The 22,281-nt window shown below is 36.6% G+C and overlaps 1 long non-coding RNA gene across 4 annotated transcripts in view; it reads left to right on the top strand.

Moving 5' to 3' along the window:
• Positions 1-22,281, top strand: part of LOC103224359 (uncharacterized) — a 65,104-nt gene that overhangs the window by 19,712 nt on the left and 23,111 nt on the right. For 2 of the 4 annotated variants that reach the window (XR_494098.3, XR_005240367.2), the window contains exon 2: positions 11,753-11,801. This is a non-coding gene — a long non-coding RNA (uncharacterized lncRNA). Of the gene's footprint in view, positions 1-4,762; positions 5,381-5,562; positions 8,715-11,752; positions 11,832-22,281 lie in introns of those variants that run through there. The other 2 variants (XR_012090015.1, XR_012090016.1) reach the window with 2 other exon arrangements.

Here is a 22,281-nt window from a genome sequence, read left to right as displayed (position 1 = left end):
ATGTACAAATTAGAAGTCTGAATGGCACTATAAAAATTGAGTTGACAGCATTAATTTCCATTTGGAAGAGTCTGCTAGAGGTTATTCATACAGGAAGAATTTATCAGAATTTGGAACTATTTCTAAAGTAGATCACACATATCTTATTTGGTGAATGTTCCAGAAATTGTGTGTGGACAGTTAAGAGAATAAAACTTAAATGATCCTTATAAAGCTGATGGTCTGTGAAATCCTACCTACATCAAACAGATTCAATAGAGTTATCTTTATCCATTAAGTGTTACTTTCTATTTGATATTACTGATTTAATAAATTTAAAATCTATTATTTATAACAGACAAGATATCTAGGTTTCATTTATAATTAGACTAATTCAATCTTGATTAAAGTTTCTGCCTACATTATAGGTATCCTAAGCAGCCCGATTAAACCCATTGCACCAGTAGTGACACTTTCTTATTAAGAAAGCCTGAGTGTAAAGTATAATTCCTGGGAAGGAATTGAAAAGTCTGTCTAAGACATTAACCTCCAAAACTTTGAAAACTTATGTAAGGTAATAAAAGAAGGTGGACCAACACAGTGACTTAAGCAATGTGAGTAAAAATCACTTGTGATTAGAGGGTCACTGTTTCTAGCAGAATGGCAAAATACTCTGAATAATTCTGCTACTGAAAATGGCCGCAGATGCTGGATAAAATATATAACTGAGCTGAGAAGAAATTTAAGAAATTCACAGGTCAAAAGCAAAATGAATGCAGAAACCCAGAGACATACGGTAGGACTCAAGCTGCCTTTTCTAGGGATTTGTGCACAAGCATCTTTCTCTACCCTGAGCTCAATTAGCACATTGAGGCAGGTGATAAAGTCTAAAGCCTATCAAAGAATCTAATGATACCTCTTTTGTAAAGAGATCTGTACTCAAATGGCTTTACCAGCATATTTAGAATGAACTAGAAATAAACCTGTCTCACAAAAGGGGACAACAAGGAACACTGACAGAAACAACTTTCTCTAGGCCATGGGACAGCAAACTATAACCCCTGGGCCAAATCTGCCTACTGCCTGTTTTTGTACAGCCCATGGGCTAAGAATGGTTTTTATATTTTTTAATGATTTTTAAAAGTTAGAAGGACAGTACTTAGTGATGTAAAAATTATTATGAAATTCAAATACCAGTGTCCATAAGTGGAGTTTTGTTAGAACAGTCATGCTAATTCATTTATGTGTTGTCTGTGGCTGCTTTCACACTATAGCACCTCAGCTGGTACAGAGACCATAATGCTTGCAAAGCCTAACATGTTTGCTATCTGGCCTTTTACAGAAAAAGTTCACCAAACCTTGGTTTAGGATTTATAATGGTTAGAAATAGTTTGAGTTTTCTTCAGATTTAATTCAAATCTCTAGCCCATTTGATAATACTACATAATCCTTTGTTTAGGTAATAGATTCAATTAAACAATAGCACAGTTATTGTAAAGGCAAAGAAATAGAAATTAAATTACTTTAAAGCTGCTATTCTTTGTGACCACTTTGAATCTTTGTGTTCAAAACAATGAAATAGTGGAAACTTTGAGGTATAATACATATTTGATCTAAAATTTATTCACAAAATATCTTGCTTAATTTTTCTTTACATGTAGAATTAAAGAATGTAGAAATACATTCTTATTCATTAACTGTTAATTTTTTAAGCTAAAGAACAAATTAAAAAATGATTTATTACAGAGGGCACATGTCACTAACCTTAAAAGAAAAAAATTGCTACATAGGGCTTCATGAAAATTAAAAGATGCTTAGCAAAATATATTGCTAAGAAAAAAGTAAAGCCAGAGATTGAGATAAAATATTCAAAATATATATACCTGACAAAGGACTTACATCCAAATAAATAAATTCTACTACCTAAAAATACAATAACTCAAATGTTAAAATGACTTGAATGACACTTCACCAGAGAAGATATATTCATGTATGTAATCATAGGAAGAAGGTATGCAGCATCATTAGTTATTAGAAAAATGCAAATTAATATAACAAGGCTAAAATTAATTCTCATACATAATTGGCATAGTGTAAAATGGTCAAAGGACTTTGGAAACCTGTTTGGCAGTTAAATGTCGTATACTTTGTGGCCTAACTCATTTGACTCCTAGTATTTTTTCAGAGAAGTGAATACATGTGCTCGCAAAAATACTTGCACAAGAGTGTTTGTAGCAGTTTTATTTGTAATAGCCTCAAACTGAAAGCAATGGAAATATCAATCAGAAGGAGAATGGATTAAAAATATATATGTGATACAGTCATGTGACAGAATACTATAAGCAATTTAAAAATGATCTACCGATACAATCTGAAAGATGACTGAATATCAGAAATATTATGTTGATCAAAAGAAGCCAGACACAAGGGAATAAACACTGTTTGATCCTATTTATGTGAAATTTTAAAACAGGCTAAACTAACCTATGCCGATGGAGTAAGTGGTTGCCTACAGGGGTGAAGCTTGATTGGAAAGGTGCTCTAGGGAAATGTCCAGGGTGATACCCCACTTTTTTCCCCCCAAGACAGGGTCTCACTCTGTCACCCAGGCTGGAGTGCAGTGGTACAATCCTGGCTCACTACAGCCTCGACCCAGGTTCAAGCAATCCTGTCATCTCAGCCTCCTGGGTACCTGGGACTACAGGTACAAGCCACCACACCTGGCTAATCTTTTTATAAAAATTTTTTTTTAGAAATGAGGTCTCACTATATTGCTCAGGCTGGTCACAAACTCCTGGGCTCAAGTGATCCTCCTGCCTTAGCCTCCCAAAGTGTTGGGATTACAGGCTGAGTCACTGTGCCAAGCCCCAGGGTGATAATCTTGATTAGTTATTGGTTATATGTGTGTATCTGCTTGTCAAAACCTATCCAGTTTTGCACTTAAGATTGCATTTCTGCAGCCACAAAAAGAATGAAATCATGTCCTTTGCAACAACATAGAGCTGGATGCCATAATCCTAAGTGAACTAACTCAGAAACGGAAAAACAAATACTGCATGTTCTCACTTATAAGTGGGAGCTAAACAATGGATACACATGGACATAAAGATGGAAGTAATAGACACTGGGGACTCCCAAAGTGGGAGGTTGGAGGGGGCAAATGTTGAAAAATTACCTATCAGGTACAGTGTTCTCCATTTGAGTAATAGGCATGTTAGAAGCCCAGTCTTCACTAGTATGCAATATACTATGTAACAAGCACATGTACCCCCTGAATCTAAAATAAAATAATAAAATAAATCTGTGCATTTCGCTGTGTAAATTAATTAAGCAAAATAAAATAAACTTGATATTCACATAACTTACAATCAAAATATTCCTAGGACTAATCTAGAGCAAAGATGTTGCTTAACACGTTAGTTAACTAGTACCTCTGGATACCATTATACATATTGCATTGTTTTTTTAAACGGCATGTTATGTGATAGGGTAAAAAATAATTTCCAAATGGAAAGCCGCTTGTCTAAAAATAACATCAATAAATCATGTTCTCTTCAATTTACCTTCATCATAAATTGCCTATAACTAAATGAGTAATAAAAATAAAGCATACAGGAGATCAGCATCAAACTGTCAAGTCAAAATTAGGATCACGAGAGGAGCTTACTATCAGGTGTTTTATGTTCATTATCTCAGTTATCTCAGTTAACCATAATAATAACTGGTAAATAGGTTTAAGCTCCCTTTTACAGTCTATTGAAGTTTATAAATTTTAAGCAACTTGATCAGACACAAGGCTAGTGTCTAACACTCAGTTTTTGAACCTAGTTCAACCAACTTCAAATTTTAAGGTCTGTCCAGAGTACCCGATATTTCAGAGATCAATGAGAAGGGGATAGAAAAGCAGTTTAGGATTTACAGGCTGAAATACAGCAGAGTCTGAAGGACAGATAATTCCAGTAAGGCCTAAGGACCTTGACTACTTGACTGCCCTTCAGATATCTCTTCCACTGCCAGACCCAGGCCTCCAAGTAATCTCTGCACCTCATCATTTTCCTCTGGGTGCTCTGAAAGTCAAAAACTGGCCCATATATCAGTAGTTCAGTTACAATTCTACCGATGTGATCCATCAGTACTAAAAATAGAGATGCGTCAAGGGGAACAGTGAAGATAAATCAGTGCAATGCCTTCTTCAAAAGTGGAGGAAAATACTATGTTTCTATATTGTGATAAAGAGTAGTGGAAGAGAAAAGCAGAAAAATGAAGGACAAATGGGAAAGTAGACTTAAAGGCAATTGAAGGTATACTGAAACAGGTGTATTTTTCTATAAAGTCTAGCATTAGAACCTATGTTCTAATGAAAAACAATGGAAAGAATTATGAGATTAAATAGTTGCTGACTCTGAGACCAAACATTGGTATTTGTGCAGATCTCAAAAAGAAGTAGAGAAAAGTGTGGCTTATTGTTATTTTAGGAAAAGTAGTAAGAATTAAATAAGTGTTTAATGTGGAATATATGAAACGTGCACCAGCACACTTTGAGGAAATGCTTAGTTCTCAGAGTGAAGCCTGCCCCCAGTTAAAGCATTCCGAATTTATTCCTAACTTGTCTGCCACTCGCCTTAAACATTCCTTTGGAGACTGAATGTCACCATCTAGTAGATGAGAGGTTTGGACTATATATGTTCTAATAATAATAACCACTATATTGGTTATCTTCCATGTACTAGGACCCACACACTAGATGCGTTAAGTTTTCACAACTGATATGTGTGTGTGTGTGTGTGTGTGTGTGTGTGTGTGTGTCTGTTATTGCCTATCTTATTAATGAGGAAACTGAAATTCAGAGTGTTTAGCTCTGGTATTTGACCCTGACTCTATCTGGTTCCAGAGCTTTTAACCACTGTGTTATTTTGCCTATCTATGGGTCCTTCAACTTTAATATGCTAAGATTCTATTTCCTTGAGTCAGATCAATAAACAGATTAAAGTTAGATGTAAATCCTTGAAAGTCAGAGGACTTGATTATTGTCCTACTTTTATCTTTATCTTCAATGCCAACTACATTTTCGGCCTGGCTGCATTCAAGTGAAAGGAACCGAACAGATTCATCATAATCTTTGTCAGGAAGATCGTATTTTATCATTGCATTCTGGTTGCCACCACTCATGCGGTCCTCTTTCCACCATGTTTAGCATGGTATTTTGCATGTAAAGTACACTCAGCAATTTTTGACTGATTACAAATAGAAAAAGGCTCAAAAATGATCAGCTCTTTTTGGTATAAATTAGACTCAGTGCTTTCATCCAAACACAACAGCTGTTTAATGTGGTGGACTGATAATAGTGGCCACAAGTTTGAGGTTAAGAGTGACCTTTCATAGCCAAGAGAGGCTCCGAAAGGTCACTCTTTTTTTTTTTTTTTTATTTATTATTATTAAACTTCAAGTTGTAGGGTACATGTGCACAACGTGCAGGTTTGCTACATATGTATACTTGTGCCATGTTGGTGTGCTGCACCCATCAACTCGTCATTTACATCAGGTATAACTCCCGATGCAATCCCTCCCCCCTCCCCCCGAAAGGTCACTCTTAACAAAAGAAATATTTTGTAAATTTTAATTTATAGAGCCAATGGACTTTCTCATGAATGCTAGAAGAAGCCTTTCAGAGAATAGTTTTTGCCTTAGGGAGGCCCAAATAATTTGTGTATATATTTTCAGTTAAGAAGAAACATATAAGATTATTATCTTACTGAATAGATACTAAGATTATGTGTCAAAAAACTTTCTACCAATTGTGGAAGTTAAGTATTTTAGATGGCATTTTTATTCCAAGTAACTGTTCTTCTTGACTTCATTAGAGACAAATGAATATTTACCTTGATAAACAACCAATTTAAGTTCTATTTACTCATGATGAAATAATTCTATGCACCCACATACCCTAAGTGTACTCTATATGGACTGTGTTTGTTTTTAATTAGCCAGACTTTAAGTATGACCACTTAACAAAACTGGTCATGTCACAGATAGTTGCAATCTTTCCTGATACTCAGAAAAGAATATAGATGACAGCTAACTTTTTAAAGTAATATTATTTGATAATGAATATATTTCCATGTCTTTCTACAAAAAAATAAAAAACTTTTTCTAGGGATTATCTAATATATCTTAAAGTATTACTAATTCTAATTTGTCATCTGTGACATGAAACTAATTTCCATAATGCTTGGCATCTAAACAGCCGTGACTGCACCTGTTGCTGGGTTATCCCCTCAGGGAGTGGTTTTAGCCCTGGGGAAGACCCAGATAATTTGGTGGTAGAAGGAAGGGAAAGTGGTTTTTAGAACATTTTGATTATTGTTTCTACAAATATATTGCAATAATATCCTTACTCCCTCAACTCCCTTTCATTTATCAGCTCATTGCTATCTTGCTTCCTTCTTTAAACTATACTGAAGCAGATCTTGCTAGGTCACAACTAACTAAGTGTCAAATTCCACGAAGAGATTTAGGCTCTTAACTTATGTGACTTCTTAATAGGACTTGACACGGTTGATCATCTTGATGATCTCTGCCTTTTGGCTTCTCTGATCCCTTTCTTCACGTTCTCTGCCCCCTTTCTTCATGTTCTCTGCCCTCTTTCTTCATGTTTTCTGCCTCTCTGACTAACTACCTGTCAGTACAGACAGTCCCTGACTTACAATAGTTCAGCTTATGATTTTTAACTTTATGATGGTGAGTAAGTGATACATGTTTAGAAAAGGTGTGCTTTGAGTATCCGTTCTTCTTTTCACTTTCAGTACAGTATTCAATAAATTACATGAGCTATTCAACACTTCCAAAATAAGCTTTGTGTTAGATGATTTTGCTCAACTGACAGCTCATTTAAGTGTTCTGAGTATGTTTAAGGTAGGGTAGGCTAAGCTATGATGTTCAGTAGGTTAGGTGTTTTAAATACATTTTCAACTCAAGACAATTTCAATTTATGATGGGTTTCTTAGGACAAAATCCCATCATAAATTGAGGAGCATCTGTATTTCTATACCTTTGTTTTCCTATTAATTGCTGGATTTGTTCTTTACTCCTGTGAAAGTTAGTTTTATGTGTCAACTTGTCTAGGCTAAAGTATTTGGTTATTTAATCAAACACTAATCTAGATGCTGCTGTGAAAGTATTTTGTAGATATGGCTAACATCTACAATCAGTTGACTTTAAAGGAGATAATGCAGTGGGTTGTATGCACTCAGTTGGAAGGGTTTAAGAGCAAAACTGAGGATTCCTAGAGAAGAAGAAATTTTGTCTCAAAACTGCAGCATTAACTCCTGCCTGAGTTTCTGGTTTTCCTGCCTGCTGATCAGCCCACCTTAAAAATTTCAAACTTCTTGCCCTGCAGGCTTCAAAGTGTCAGCCCCTACAACCACACAAGCCAATTCCTTTAAATAAATATCTTTAAAAAAATACACACTCTCATATACATATACATGTACAGATACAGATACAGATACAGTTATGCCCCAGTATTTGTGAGGGATTGGTTATATGTCCTCCCTATGATACCAAAAGCCAAGGAAGCTCAAGTCCCTGATATAAACGGCATAGTATTTGCATATAACCTATGCACATTCCCCTGTATAAATCATCTCTAGATTACTTACAATAACCAATACAATGTAAATACTATGTAAATATACCATATTATTTGGGCAATAATGGCAAGAGAAAAATGCCTGTACATGTTCACTACAGATATTTCTTTCAAATATTTTCAATCTGAAGTTTTTTGAATCAGCAGATGTGGAACCCACCAATGCAGAGGACCAACTGTACATCCTATTTGTTCTGTTTTCCTGGAGAACTCTGATTACAAATCCTTTTATCATTTTATTCATCATGCACTCTATATAATTCATCCATTTCACTTCTTCAAATATGTTCATAATATATCTTTTACTTCAGAATATTTACCCCAGTTCCACCTCCCGGGTTCAAGCTGTTCTCCCACCTCAGTCTCCCGAGTAGCTGGAACTATAGGTGCCCGCCACCACGCCCGGCTAATTTATTTTGCATTTTTAGTAGAGACGGGGTTTCACCGTGTTAGCCAGGATGATCTCGATCTCCTAACCTCGTGATCCGCCCGCCTCGGCATCCCAAAGTGCTGGGATTACAGGCATGAGCCACCGCACCCTGCCAACCCCAGTCTTTTATCTGAACTCCTAATCAACATTTTCAACTACTATGCATCCCTATATTGATGTCCCAATCCCATCTTAAATTCAACATGTCCAAATGAAATGGTTTTTTAAATCCCCACCTCAACTCCCTTCTCTCTTTAATTCCAATCTCAATTAATGGCAACTCTACACCTAATTATCCTATGTAGAGATCTCTGAGCTATTCTTCATAACTTTCTCTGAACTCTGAAGCAGCTGAAGTTTTTTCTACTTGGTTGAAAACTGTTCCCCCAAAATTCATGTCCATCAGGAATCTATGAATGTGACCTTACTTGGAAATCGGGTCTTTGTAGATGTAATCCAATTCAGATGAGGTCACACTAGATTAGAGTGGGCCCTAAATCCAATGACTGGTATCATAAAAAGAAGAGGGAAATTTGGACATAGAGACACACAGAGGGAAAATGGCCATATGAAGAAGGAAACTGAGATTGGAGTGATGCTGCAGCTCTAAGCCATGGAATGCCAGGGACTGTCTGAGGTCACTGGAAACAAGAAGAGGTAAGGAAAGATTCTTCCCCAGAGCCTTTGGAAGGAGGATGGCCCTGCAGAGACCTTAATTTTAGGCTTCTGTCCCCTGGAATTGTGAGAGAATAATTTTCTGTTGTTTTAAGCCAACTAGTTTGTGGTAATTTGTTACTAGAAAACTAATACAAAATTCATAGTCCCTTCATATTCCTCATTTTCCTTGGTTTAAGGAAGACTTAATCATACCTTTTAAAATTTATTTTTACTTATTTTAGAGACAGGGTCTCACTATGTTGGCCAGCTTGTCTTGAACCCCTTGCCTCAAACGACCCTCCTGCTTCATTCTCCCAAAGTGTTAGGACTACACAGTCCTCGTACCTTTCATAGTAAAATTCTTGCATTAAATTTTAAGAATCCACTAAGATCTTCATGAGCTCTTTTCCCTCCTCTTTCACTTTACTGTGGGCTTAATCCAAAATCCTTTGCCCTTCTATTCATTCTTTCTCCCATTGGGACCACTCCCAATTTTAATTGCTGCTTCTATGTTAACTTCTAAACCTAAATTTCCAACTTTGACCTATCTTTTTAGCTTTAAATCCTATGTTTTCACTAACGGTAATTTTAAATTTTGTATTTTAAAAAATGTTACGGGCATTTTTCTAGCAAAAACCACATAACCACTTAGCCCGTATGCTAAAGACTTTACATACATGTTAAATATTCACAAAAACCTTATCAGACCATTACTCTTATTATCCTCCAATTTAAAGATGAGAAAGTTGTGTGAGGCACTGAGTGGTAAAAGAACTTGCCAAAGGTCCGACAGTCAGTAAGTAGTGGAGCTGGGATGCAAACCCACCACAGTGCGCTTTCAGCACATAGGCAACCCAGACTTCTTTGAGAATTTGGTGAAAACTATGGTCATTCACCACAGAAATAATACAGAAAGTTTCCTATAAATATTAGAAAGTTTATACATCTCTTAGAAGTCTATTTATGGATCCCAGGTTAAGAACACCTGTATCGGATTAGCCAGGTGTGATAGCACATGCCTGTAGTTTTAGCCACTTAGAAGGCTGAAATGGAGGGTCACTTGAACCCAGGAGTTCAAGACTGCGGTGAGCTATGAGTATACCACTGCACTCCAGCCTGGGCAACAGAGCATTGTCTCTAGAGAAAAACAGAAATTAAACAAAAAACATCTGTTTTGGAAAGATCCGAGTCACAATAAATATACTAGTAATAAGAAAAACATAGCTAAATTCAATGGTCTAATTTTCTTCATCAATTTGATTCTCCAGGAAAGTGTAATTTATTTTAGCAAATTAGTAGATCTTTATTTTAAAGAAAATAGTGAACATCATGCTCATTCATTTGACACAAATGTAGTGAATGCCTCCAAATCAAGAAGGGAAGACAAAACATATAAACCAAAAATTACAATATGATGCAACAGTTAGACAAGAACAATAATCTTTGTGAACTGTGCAGAGTAATATGAAAGGAAAGTAGTGTATTGAACACAGAGATCAGGTAAAAAATTACTATAATCAGGTAAGAATAAAATCCATGCAAGAGATGAGGATGGAGTTTCTAACCTATGGCAGTGGAAGTGGTGAGAAAGGATTAAATCCAAGGGTTACTAAGGAGGAAAATGCCGTCTGAGTTTAGTGGCTGATTAAATCAAGATGAAAATGAGAAAGGAAAGAACAGCTCAGAGATCTCTACATAGAATGATTAGGTATAGAGATGCAATTAACCGAGATTAGAAACAAGGAGAGAAAGGAGTGAGGTGGGGAGAAAAAAAAATTCCATTTGGACATGTGATAAATTATATAGAGATAGAGATTCAGAAATAGATATATAGACACAGATATTATATAGTTATATAATCTAAGCATATTTTTAGGCAAAAGTGGGTGACAGAGGGAAGGTTATCAGGCATAATTGTGGGAGGGTTAGTTTTAGGAGACAGGATACCTGTTTTTCTGAAATAAGAGGACAGACTGCATTCTGCAGTTCCAGTAACAGTTCAAGAAACAAATGACTATTATTAATCATATATTATTTAAAATAGTATCCACTTGAGTGTTTGTCTGATTTTAAATTGTGGATGTCAGTTACATATTTAGCCAAGAGATCTGCTTTTTTTAAAAGCAAATCTGAAAAGCTTATAATTAAAATGGACTATAGCCAACATGTTGGAATCCAAAGTGTATTTGATAATTTTCTTACAGAAAATGTCTTAGGCCTACCAAGGAACTTAGTCTAGTATAGTTAGAACTTGTAATTTCACACTCTTTCAGAGTAAGCGTACTAAAAAATAGTTCTTTTTATAAAAGTGTGCAAGTGATTAAATCCTAGTCAATTGCAAAATGTGTATTTCTGTGATGGCATGTGTATTTAAAAGCTTTGACAATGTTAAAATGCAACTTGATGCTCTTCCTTAGTATGGTTAAATTCAGTATGACATCACCCTTTGTGGGAATCTTCATGAAGGTAATTACAGCTAAAATAAGTGAAGTTTCCTGATAATGAAATGGCTTTGTTTCTGTGGGTCTTGATTTAGTTTTATTTGTTTATGCAATCAAATGAATAAATATACATCTGCAGAGACAATATATTCAGATTATACATTTATATTTAAAACCTTTCTTTCCAACTTTTTATTTTACAGATTTGTTCAGCTTACTTTAAATCACTAGAATGTAATTAAACATTGCCTTCTCAACTGGAGAAAATAGGCTGTTCTCACATGGTTGGACTTTGTTAAAGAACAATAGATTTAAATAAAACTTCAATAGACTATAGTATGTTTCTTGAGATACTACATGGCTTGATTTTATAATATTAAGATTCAAAACATTGACAAGGTCCCTCCAAGTTGTAAGGGACCACAGAAGTTATCAATTTGTGCCCTTTTTCAGATCAAGAAATGACAGTTCAGAGCAGTAGTTTACCCAGAGCCAAGAAGTATTATATAGTGGATTCTACATGCCAAGCTCTGTTCTAAACAGTTTACATACATTTTATATATTAACTTATTAATTCTTAAATTCATCATTTTACAGGTGAAAAAATAAACACTCAGAGGTGAAGTCACCCAAGAACCCTCACCTAGTAAGTGATGGCCCTGGGATCTGAACCCAGGTATTCTTCGTTGGGGTCAGTGCACTTAACTATGCTCCCAGTTTCTACAAAGGGCAGTGTTGAGTCCCTGAAACCATTTAACCTTCTGATATGGTTGGGCTTTGTGCCCCCAACCAAATCTCATCTTGAATTGTAATCCTCATAATCCCCACTTATCTAGGGAGAGACCTGGTGGGAGGTGATTGGATCATGGGGGTGGTTTCTCCTATGCTGTTCTTGTGATAGTGAGTGAGTTCTCATGAGATCTGATGGTTTTAAGGCATCTGGTATTTCCCCTGCTCATGCTCTTCTCTCTCCTGCCACTACATGAAGAAGGTCCTTGCTTCCTCTTTGCCTTCCACCATGATCGTAAGTTTGCTGAGGCCTCCCTAGCCATGTGGAACTGCAAGCCAACTCTCTTTCCTTTATAAATTACCCAGTCTCAGGTATTTCTTTATAGTAGTATGAAAACGGACTACTATTACTACTATCACTAGTACACACACACACATATGCCAGGTGTAATACACTGATTTTATTGAATTACACTTATTTATGTAAATGCCAATCTCTTTCACTTGATTGAGATGTTCAATAGATCTTCGATAACAGGAACCATGTTGTATTCACCTCAGTGAAGAGTTCATTACTTGGTACATAGTAGGTGCTGCATAATATTTTTGGATAAATAAATGAGCCAATTTATACATGAAGGATTTTTAGGAAGATGAGTCTAGAGGTAAGGAAACAAGTTAGATGTAGAGTGATCTCTCTTTGGGAGGTAATATAATACAAAATTCAAGTGGTGAAGTGATTTTGTTAAGGGAAAACACTGAACAGATGAGAAAAGCATTACAAAGGTTGGAGTTGGTGATTGACTGCTGTGAGTGACAGAGAAATCAAAACAACTATATGACCAGTTCAGTCCATCACAAAATTTATTACTTTGATTAATCTTTTCTAAGTTGGACTGAAACAAGATATCTTGTTTTGTTTGGTCATTTTCTATGCATTGAACAATACCATAAATTTTGTCACATCCTTCCTTCTGCTTATTTTAGGTTTCATTTGTTCTTCTTTTTCTCGTTTCTTCGGGTATATGCTTAAGTCATTAATTTTAGAACTTTATTCTTTTTAAATATAATTATTAAATGCTACAAATTTCCCCCTAAGAACTGCTTTAGGTATAGGTAATGAGGTTTTGACTTTTTCATTTTCATTTGGTTCAAAAAAATTTTTTGAAACAGAGTCTCACTCTGATACCCAGGCTGGAGTGCACTGTTGCAATCATGGCTCACTGCAGCCTCAACCTTCAAAGGCTTAGGTGATCCTCCCACCTCAGCCTCCTGAGTAACTGGGACTACAGGTGCATGCTACCATGCCTGGCTATTTTCAAAATATATTTTAAATTATTTATGATTTCTTCTACAGTCTATGATTATTTGGAAGGGTTTTTTAACGTTTCTAAATATTTAAAGTTTTTTTTTCAGATATCTTTTTGTTATTAACTTTTAGTTTCATGCAGTTTTGGTAAGAGAAATGGTCTATTTGATTTACTTTTAAAAAATTCATTGAGACTTCTTTTGTGACCCAAAATCTGTTTCTTCTTGGTGAATATTCCATTGGCACTTGAAAATAATGGATACTCTGTATTGATTAGAGTGTTCTATATATGTCAGTTAGGCCAAGTTGGTTGATAGTGTTGCTTAGGTCATCTACACGCTTAATGATTTTTTTTTTTTCATTTACTAGAGAGGAGTGTTAGAATATCGAACTATAACTGTAGGTTTATTTATTTTTCTTTCAAGTTCTGTTAGTTTTAGCTTTATGTGTTTTTAAGCTCTGTTATTAGATGCATGTACTTTAAGACTGTTATATTTTCTTGATTAATTGACTTTTTTATCATTGTGAAATGTCTCTTTATATCTAATATATCCCTTGTTTTGAAGTCTGTTTTAGCTGATAATAATATAGCTACTCTGCCTTTCTTTTGAGTAATATTTACAAGGTATATCTGTTTCTATTCTTTTCTTTTTAACCAATCTCTGTCTCTTTATTTAAAGTGGATTCCTTGTAAACAGCATATAGTTGGATCCTGCTTTTTCAGAAATCCAATCTGACATTAAAATTATAGTGTCTAGAGCATTTAGAATTAATGTAATTATTGATACCAATTGTCTTATGTCTACCATCTATTTGTTTTATATTTTTCTCATCTGGTCCTTCCCTTTTTTCTCCTTTAAAAAACTTATTAATTGGGTATTTAATTTCTACTATTAGATGATTTTTTAGTTGCTGATTTATTTTTAGTACTTATCTTTAACTTGTCATAGTCAACATTTAAATTATATAATAATACTCCTCCTTATCCTTTATGCTCTTATTATGTCATACATTTTAAGGCTCTCTCTATATATATTATCAACCTCATAAAACATTATTATTTGCTTTAAACAGACATAAATATCTTTTTAAGAAATTAAAAATGAGAGAAATTATATTTTATATATGTTCACATATTTACCATTTCTGTTGCTTGTCATTCTTTGCTGTAGGTCCATATTTCTATCTGGTATCATTCTTCTTTGGCTGCAGAACTTCCTTTTACAGTTGTGTACGTGTGTGTGTGTGCATGCATGCATGTGTGCATGTGCATGTGTGTTCATGTGTGTGTTCGTGCGAACGTGTGTGCTGGTCTGCTGGTGATAAACTCTTTTGAAAGAATTCATCTGAAAAAGTCAATGTTTTCCCTATGTATTTGAAAGATATTTTTACTGGGTTAGAATTGTAGGTTGACAGTTTTATTTTGTTCTGTTTCCTTTCAGCACTTTAAAGAGGTATTTTCATTATCTTCTGGTCTGCATGGCTTCTGATAAGAAATTGGCTGTCAGTTTTCTCTTTGTCCCTCTGAATATAATGTGTTGTTTTTCCTCTGGGCATTGAAGAGTTTCTCTTTATCACTGATTTCCAGCAATTTGATTATGATTTGTCTTAGAGTGGTTTTCTTTGTTTCTTCTGCTTGGAGTCATTGAGATTCTTGAATATATCTGAAAACTTGCTTTATGTATTTTTTCTGGTTTACTAGCTGTTTACAGTGAAAGTGCAATGCCCATGGCAAATGTCTTAGTCTCTCTGGGCTGCTATAACAAAATGCCATAAACTGGGTGTTTATAAACAACAAATGTATTTCTATAGTTCTGAAGACTGGGAAGTTCACAATTAAAGTGCTAGCAGATTTGGCGTCTGGTGAGGTCTGCTTTCTAATTCATAGATGGCGCCTTCTCACTGTGTCCTTACATAGTGGAAGGCATGAAGCAGCTCTCCCGGACCTCTTTGATAAGGACACTAGTTTCATTCAGGAGGGCAGAGCCTTCATGATTTAACCTACCTACCAAAGACCCCCTTTCTAATACCATAACATGGATGGTGAGGTTTCAACATATTAATTTGGGGGAAACATGAACATTCAGATCAAAATAGCAGGTAATATTTCATGTGTGGAATCAGAAGTCTTATTTTGTTTTTATTGGTAGAAAATGGCTTTTTTAGCTTATAATTCATGAACTTGTTATTAATAATGTCTTCCAAAATTTTCAGATTTTATTGTCAAATTTGAGAAAACGTCTCTCATTTTTTCTTGACTTAGCCACATACTTTCGGTGCCCGGCACCATAAGACCCATTCATATACCATGACCACGTCTGGACCTGCATCTTTGTGTCATGATTCTAGATGAGTCAGTACTTGGGGTGATAGAAGTATTGCTAGAAGCCCATCTTGAATTTGCTTAGCTAGTTATAATATAACCATACACAAGACTCTGCAGTCCACATAGGCCTATCCCATTAAATCCAAGCTAAATATATCCTTAACTCAACTTCCACTTAGCTGGATCTTTGTTGGTTTTTTTCTTAAAAACAGGTTACTCTGTCATCCAGACCAGAGTGCAGTAGCTCAATAATAGCTTACTGTAACCCTAAATCCCTTGGTTCAAGCAATCATCCTGCCTCAGCCTCTCAAGTAGCTAGGACTACAGGTGTGTGCCACCATATCTGGTTAATTTTTAAAATTTTCTTGCAGAGAAGGGGTAACACTATGTTGCCTTGGCTGGTCTCAAACTCCTGGCCTCAAGCAGTCCTCCTAGCCAGGCCTCCCAAAGCACTGGGATTACAGGAATAAGCCAACATGCCCAGCCAGGTGGATATTAACGTTTGCGTAGCCACTCCAACATCCCTACCATGAGAAGTAATGGAGAACCCATAATGAAAAGAGACGCTGGAATTAATTGATTGCAGTTAACATATCTTACTTTTACAAATTGTACAAAAGTGCATGATCACTAAATACAATGCTTGTGTTTCTCTCTGGACCTTGGGAGGGGTTTGTGCAGAGAAGCCCTGTCACTTATGCTTTATTCATTCACTTTACACTAATTCTGCTCTGACTTTACCATTGGTGTTTTAAAAGCAGGATCATTCTATGTCACATAGCAACTCAAAAATTTGGAATTATCTATTCACTAGTAATAATCTTGCGCTGTAATAGAAATTGTTGTTCAGCACCAAAAACAGGAATCAGGAAATGTGCTGTTGGTTTGTCTCTTACTTCAGCTATCTGATTCTGACAAAATCCAAGTCAGTACTCAGTTACATACTGTTTCCCAAGCCCTAGTGGAAAAAGAAAATTGAATTTAGCAGAGATTTGGATTAAGGAAAAAAAAAATCCCTTTTGCAGTTTAGAGGTCTTAAATGATTACAAAACAAAAATAAGTAAAACTTTTGATTCAAAAGTAGAAAGTGTGTATTTCATTTTACTTTTGTACTTAGTGGTATAGTTCTCACTTGTTTGTGGTTTCATTTGTCCCCTCAGTCTGTCACTCAGAAATAATGAATATGTAAACTTGATATTCACAACTTGGTTTGCTGCAATATAGCCCCCCAAAGTAATTGGGCTTTTATTAGTTTTTTCTTGCAAGTATTCCAGTTTTGACAGCTTTGATAGCAACTATATCTTAATTTTTTCTCCTATAAAAATACCAAGAATCCCTTTTCATAAACAAGTGTTTTTTTAAAAATAACTTTATCAACACAGTAACAGTCTCTAAGTTTCAGATGTGGTGCTGCTTAGTCTCTCATAAAGAATGAATGGGGGCCGGGCACGGTGGCTCATGCCTGTAATCCCAGCACTTTGGGAGGCCGAGGCAGGCGCATCACGAGGTCAGGAGATTGAGACCATCCTGGCTAACACGGTGAAAGCCCATCTCTATTAAAAATACAAAAAATAAGCCGGGTGTGGTAGCGGGCACCTGTAGTCCCAGCTACTCGGGAGGCTGAGGTAGGAGAATGACGTGAACCTGGGAGCAGGAGCTTGTAGTGGGCAGAGATCGCGCCACTGCACTCCAGCCTGGGCGACAGAGTGAGACTCCATCTCAAAACAAAACAAAACAAAACAAACGAATGGTGTCGGGCGCGGTGGCTCACGCCTGTAGCCGAGATAGCAGCACTGCACTCCAGCCTGAGTGACAGAGCAAGACTCCATCTCAAAAAATAAAAAATAAAAAAAAGACAAATGGAATTCTTTGCACACTTAATAGCAACACCTAGACTATAGTCATGTCTGGCTGCTGATAGGAGGTTTAGAATCCTTTTCCTGTTTTGAACGTTCATTCCTGCTTTGAACTGTTATTAAGAGAACAGATTTATTGACAGATTTCTGCTTTTGATTTCAAGTATCAGTGTTGATTGACTGTCTGCTGTAAGCATAATAGTGATGAATACAAAGCCACTGGTATTACCTTTCAGAATAATAAGATTTAATTACATTAAAAGATAAAATGCTGAGGTAGATTTCAAAGAAGGGAGAGATCTCTGTGACCTAAAGATTCTAGAACTCAAACTGGGCTTTAAGGTTGAACAGAATGTGAAGAACGACATTCCATGGGGCAAGCAAAAACACCTCATAAGAGTAAAGGCTTATTTATGTCTCATTTAATTTTGTTTAATTCAACATATATCAAAAGCTTATTGTCTTCTGAGTATTTTTCCAGTTAAACATACCAAGATAAATATGGAATAGTCTTTACCCTCAAAGAATTTAACAATCTAGGAAATGGGAAATGGCATTGACGCAACTACTAGAAGACAGTGGATTTCTTTGAATAGAATTTATAGCATAACCTTTTATTTAAAGGTTGCCTGAGCAACAAACTTTGGGTCAGAAAGATCTGGGCTTAAGCTTTAGCACTGCCTCTTCTTAGCTGTGTAACCTTGAGCCCCTTTGAGTTCAATTTTATCTGTGTCTGTCTACCACAGTATTTCACAAATATAATCTGAAGCTCTCTATCAGCAAACTCATTCCCACCAGGTCAGAGAGAATTTCACTGCCAGCTGTCCTATCAAATAAATGGAACCTGGGCTGTCTTTCCCACCATAGGCTTTGTATCATATTACTCCATACATACCCCCAAGGCTACATACATTAACCCAGTCCAGATTACTGGGCTCCAGTTCTTGACGTCTGTCTACAGTCATTGTCATCCTGCCTCACCAGTTAAATTAACTGGCCCTGACTCTTCTCAAAACCACATCTGCACTTACCATTCTTTTCAAAGTAGCTCATTGGACTACTCCAAAATATCAGGGTGCTTTCATTTCAGTTTCCTTCCACCTCTCGCTGGCGAGACAACTGTCTCCTTTTGCCCAGGACTCAGGGAATTCCGGGAACTTGGGAATTTCAGGGCTAAACAAGTGAAACAGGATGAGTTAGTCATCCTAACACCAGCCTGGTTCCGGCCTCTAGCCCTTGTTTCTGAAGTGTCGACATATCTGCTGCTTAACCTAATCCAAGTTTGGCAGTCTTCTCAATTTTTGGGGGGGGAGGGGGAGGTGGGATGGGGTCTCACTATGTTGCCCAGGCCAATCTTGAACTCCTGAGTTCAAGTGATCCTCCCACTTCAACCACCTGAGTAGCTAGGACTACAGGCGCACACCACTGCACCACCCAGCTACCATCTTAATATTTTGAAGGTCAAAAGACATACATGTAAGAGCTGATTCCAAAAATGTATTGGTTAGTACTGAGTGAGAATGCCAAGCCAGTTTAAAAGTAAAAGAAATAGCAGGTTGCAAATTAAAACTTCTTGCTGCTGAAAAAAAATTAAGGACTTGGAATGGCAGCCAGATGGCTGGGGTAAAAGGTTTATGTGATGTCATAGATAAAGCTGGTAAGTAGGTTTGACCAGGATCCCTTTTCTGTGTGTGTGCATTTGTGCAGATGGGCTTGGATGTGTGTGTACATGAGTATGAGGGAGAAAGTTAAATGCTATAGACAAATTTTGGAAAAATCAGATTGTAGAACTAAGATAGTAACTGGATATAACAGGTAAGAGCAACTTAACTAGGAAAATGGATTAATTAATAAATTGTTCTCAAATTTTATTTTTATCATAAATTTAAGTAAGCCCTTGGTTCCTTTTATTACATTTCTATGATAATCTAGTATAATACCCGATATAAATCCAAAGCAGGTGATTGGGTATTTCTAACTTAATATATCAATATTTCACAGGCAAGTTTGAGATGCATCAAATAATTGTCAGAAATAGGGAAAGAAAGATGAGTAGGCTGGGTGCAGTGGCTCATGCCTATAATCCCACCCTTTGGGAAGGTGAGGTGGGAGGCTCACTTGACCCTAGGAGTTCAAGACCAACCTGTACAACATAGTGAGACCCTGTCTTTATTAAAAAAAAAAAAAAAAAAAAAAAAGGATAGTCGAAATATATATTTAGAACATTTGTGCAATTGATATTTTTAAATTAAAACGTTTTAGAAACTTTTGATATTCTTTTTCTTCACAACCTTATGATAATTGGTCTTTTCTTGCATTTGATGACTGTAACTAAACATATTACAACCACTGATTTATTTCCATAGCTGGTTTTATAAAAAGTTCCCTTAATAGTCAATGAAATGAGTTTCTTAACTGAGAGCGCTTTTTTCCCACTCAGAACTAATTAGCTATGCTTAAGACTTTCTCACAAGAATTTCTCTACAGAGGAAACAGCACTTTGACTTTGAGGCTCTCCACTAGTATAAAACTGTCTATGGAAAGGATCGTGTCCCCTCTACCATCCCCATTTTCATATAGGCTTTTAAATATTCAGGAATCTGTTGGTGTTCACAGAACTGCCTTTTCTAATACAATGATTTTGAGGCAAGATGATTCGGGGAGAGAAAAAGTGCAGTACTACAGTTTTGGGCTTCTAAATCAGCAACAAAATGCATATCAGATATTCAAAAAACTAAATTCCTAATGTATAAATTCAGGGGGTTTCTATTACCATATTAGTCCGTAGCTGTTAACACACCACAATAGAGACAATTAATACTGAGTATACAGTTACAGATAAATTGATCAAATTCATTCACTCAATAAATATTTATGGGGTACTTTCTAAGTTTAAAAACATTTCTAATCACTAGAAATATTGTCAAAATATTAGCCCTGTAGAGTTTATAAAATAGCTAGTACAATTTACAAAAATCTCTAGCCTTGTAGAATTTAAATTCTAATAGGGGAGACAGATAAAAAACCCAAAAGTAAATAGTATGTCAGATGTCAGAATAGTATGTCAGAAATACATGCTATGAAAAAGTAAAACAGCCTAAGAACGTTAGGGAATGATCCAGAGTGAATGGGGCAGGTATGCTGCTTGAGATGTGGTGTCAAGGAAGGCCTTTCTGAAAAGGTGATTTGAGCAGAGACCTGAAGGAAGTGAAGGAGTGAGGGAGTGGGCCTTGAAGGTATCTGAAGAAGAGCAGATGAGGGAGTAGCAAGTGCGAAGATCCCAAGGCAGAATTGCTGGACATATTCAAGGAATAGCAAGGAGGTTAGTTTGGTAGGAGCAGGATGAGAAGGGAGAGAATGGCAGGAAATGAGGTTAGAGAGGTGGGAAAAGAGTGGCAGATCTTGTCAGGTTTACAGATTACAGTAAATATTTTGGGCATTCAATCCCAGGAAGATGCCTTTAGAAGTAGAAAGTTGCATTTTTTTCCCTTCAATTTTTATTTTAAGTTCTGGGGTACACATACAGGATGTGCAGGTTTGTTACATAGGTAAATATGTGCCGTGGTGGTTTGCTGCACAGATCATCCCATTGCCCAGGTATTAAGCCCAGCATACATTAGCTATTTTTCCTGATGCTCTCCCTCCACCCCCTCAACAGGTTCCAGTGTGTGTTGTTCCCCTCCATGTGTCCATGTGTTTTCATTGTTCATCTCCCACTTATAAGTGAAAATATGTGGTGTTTGGTTTTCTGCTCCTGCATTAGTTTGCTGAGGATAATGGCTTCCAGCTCCATCCATGTCCTGCAAAGGATGTGATCTTGTTCCTTTTTTACAGCTGCATAATATTCCATGGTGGATACATGGAATATTACATTTTCATTATCTAGTCTATCAGTCACTGATGGGCATTTGGGTTGATTCCATGCCTTTGCTATTGTGAATGGTGCTGCAATAGACATATGCATGCATGTATCTTTATAATAGAATAATTTTTATTCCTTTAGGTGTATACCCAGTAATGGGATTGCTGGGTCTAATGGTATTTCTGCTTCTAGATCTTTGAGGAATTGCCACACTGTCTTCCACAATGGTTGAACTAATTTACACTCCCACTAGCAGTGTAAAAGCATTCCTATTTCTCCACATGCTCGCCAGCATCTGTTGTTTCTTGACTTTTTAATAATCACCATTCTGACTGGCATGAGATGGTATCCCATTGTGGTTTTGATTTGCATTTCTCTAATGATTAATGATGTTGAGCTGTTTTTCATATGTTCATTGGCCGCATGAATATCTTCTTTTGAGAAGTGTCTGGTCATGTCCTTTGCCTACTTTCAGTGGGATTTTTTCTTGCAAATTTCTTTAAGATGCTTGTAAACTCTGGATATTAGACCTTTTTCAGATGGATAGATTCCTAGAATGTTCTCCTATTCTGTAGGTGAAGGTTGCATTTCTTAATTAAAATATCCTCAAACCAAACGGGTGTTCCTTCTCTTATGTTCAGGTGTATAATGGCCCCTGCTTTTGCTAGAATGTCTTTCCCTAACAAGGGAGTGGGGCTCTCCAGCATAATTAGAAAAGCATGTGAAAAGAGTAAAGTTCCCCAGTCACAACTTAGTGGCTGGGAGAAGTATCTAGTGCCTGGCCATCCTAGGACCCCTCAGATAGTGACAGATCTGGAGGACAGTTGTCTGGGACAGGAGAGTAAGACTGAGAAGGCCGTACCAGTGTCCAGGAGACAGGTAACCTCCTGGCCCTCAATGGTCAAGCATACCCAGGGCTCTGTGAGGGTGATGGCATGGGCTGGTGCTTGTCCCGGGCACCCCTCCCGAGGAAATCTCAACTGCACAACGCCTACTATGCCCCAGTTCAGCAGGAAGCAGTTAGAGTGGTCGTGGGCCAACCTC

The sequence above is a fragment of the Chlorocebus sabaeus genome, chromosome 20 (genome assembly GCF_047675955.1).
Source record: "Chlorocebus sabaeus isolate Y175 chromosome 20, mChlSab1.0.hap1, whole genome shotgun sequence".
NCBI lineage: Eukaryota > Metazoa > Chordata > Mammalia > Primates > Cercopithecidae > Chlorocebus > Chlorocebus sabaeus.
The sequence above is the reverse complement of the archived record's forward strand: the minus strand, read 5'-3'. Positions and strand labels throughout refer to the sequence as shown.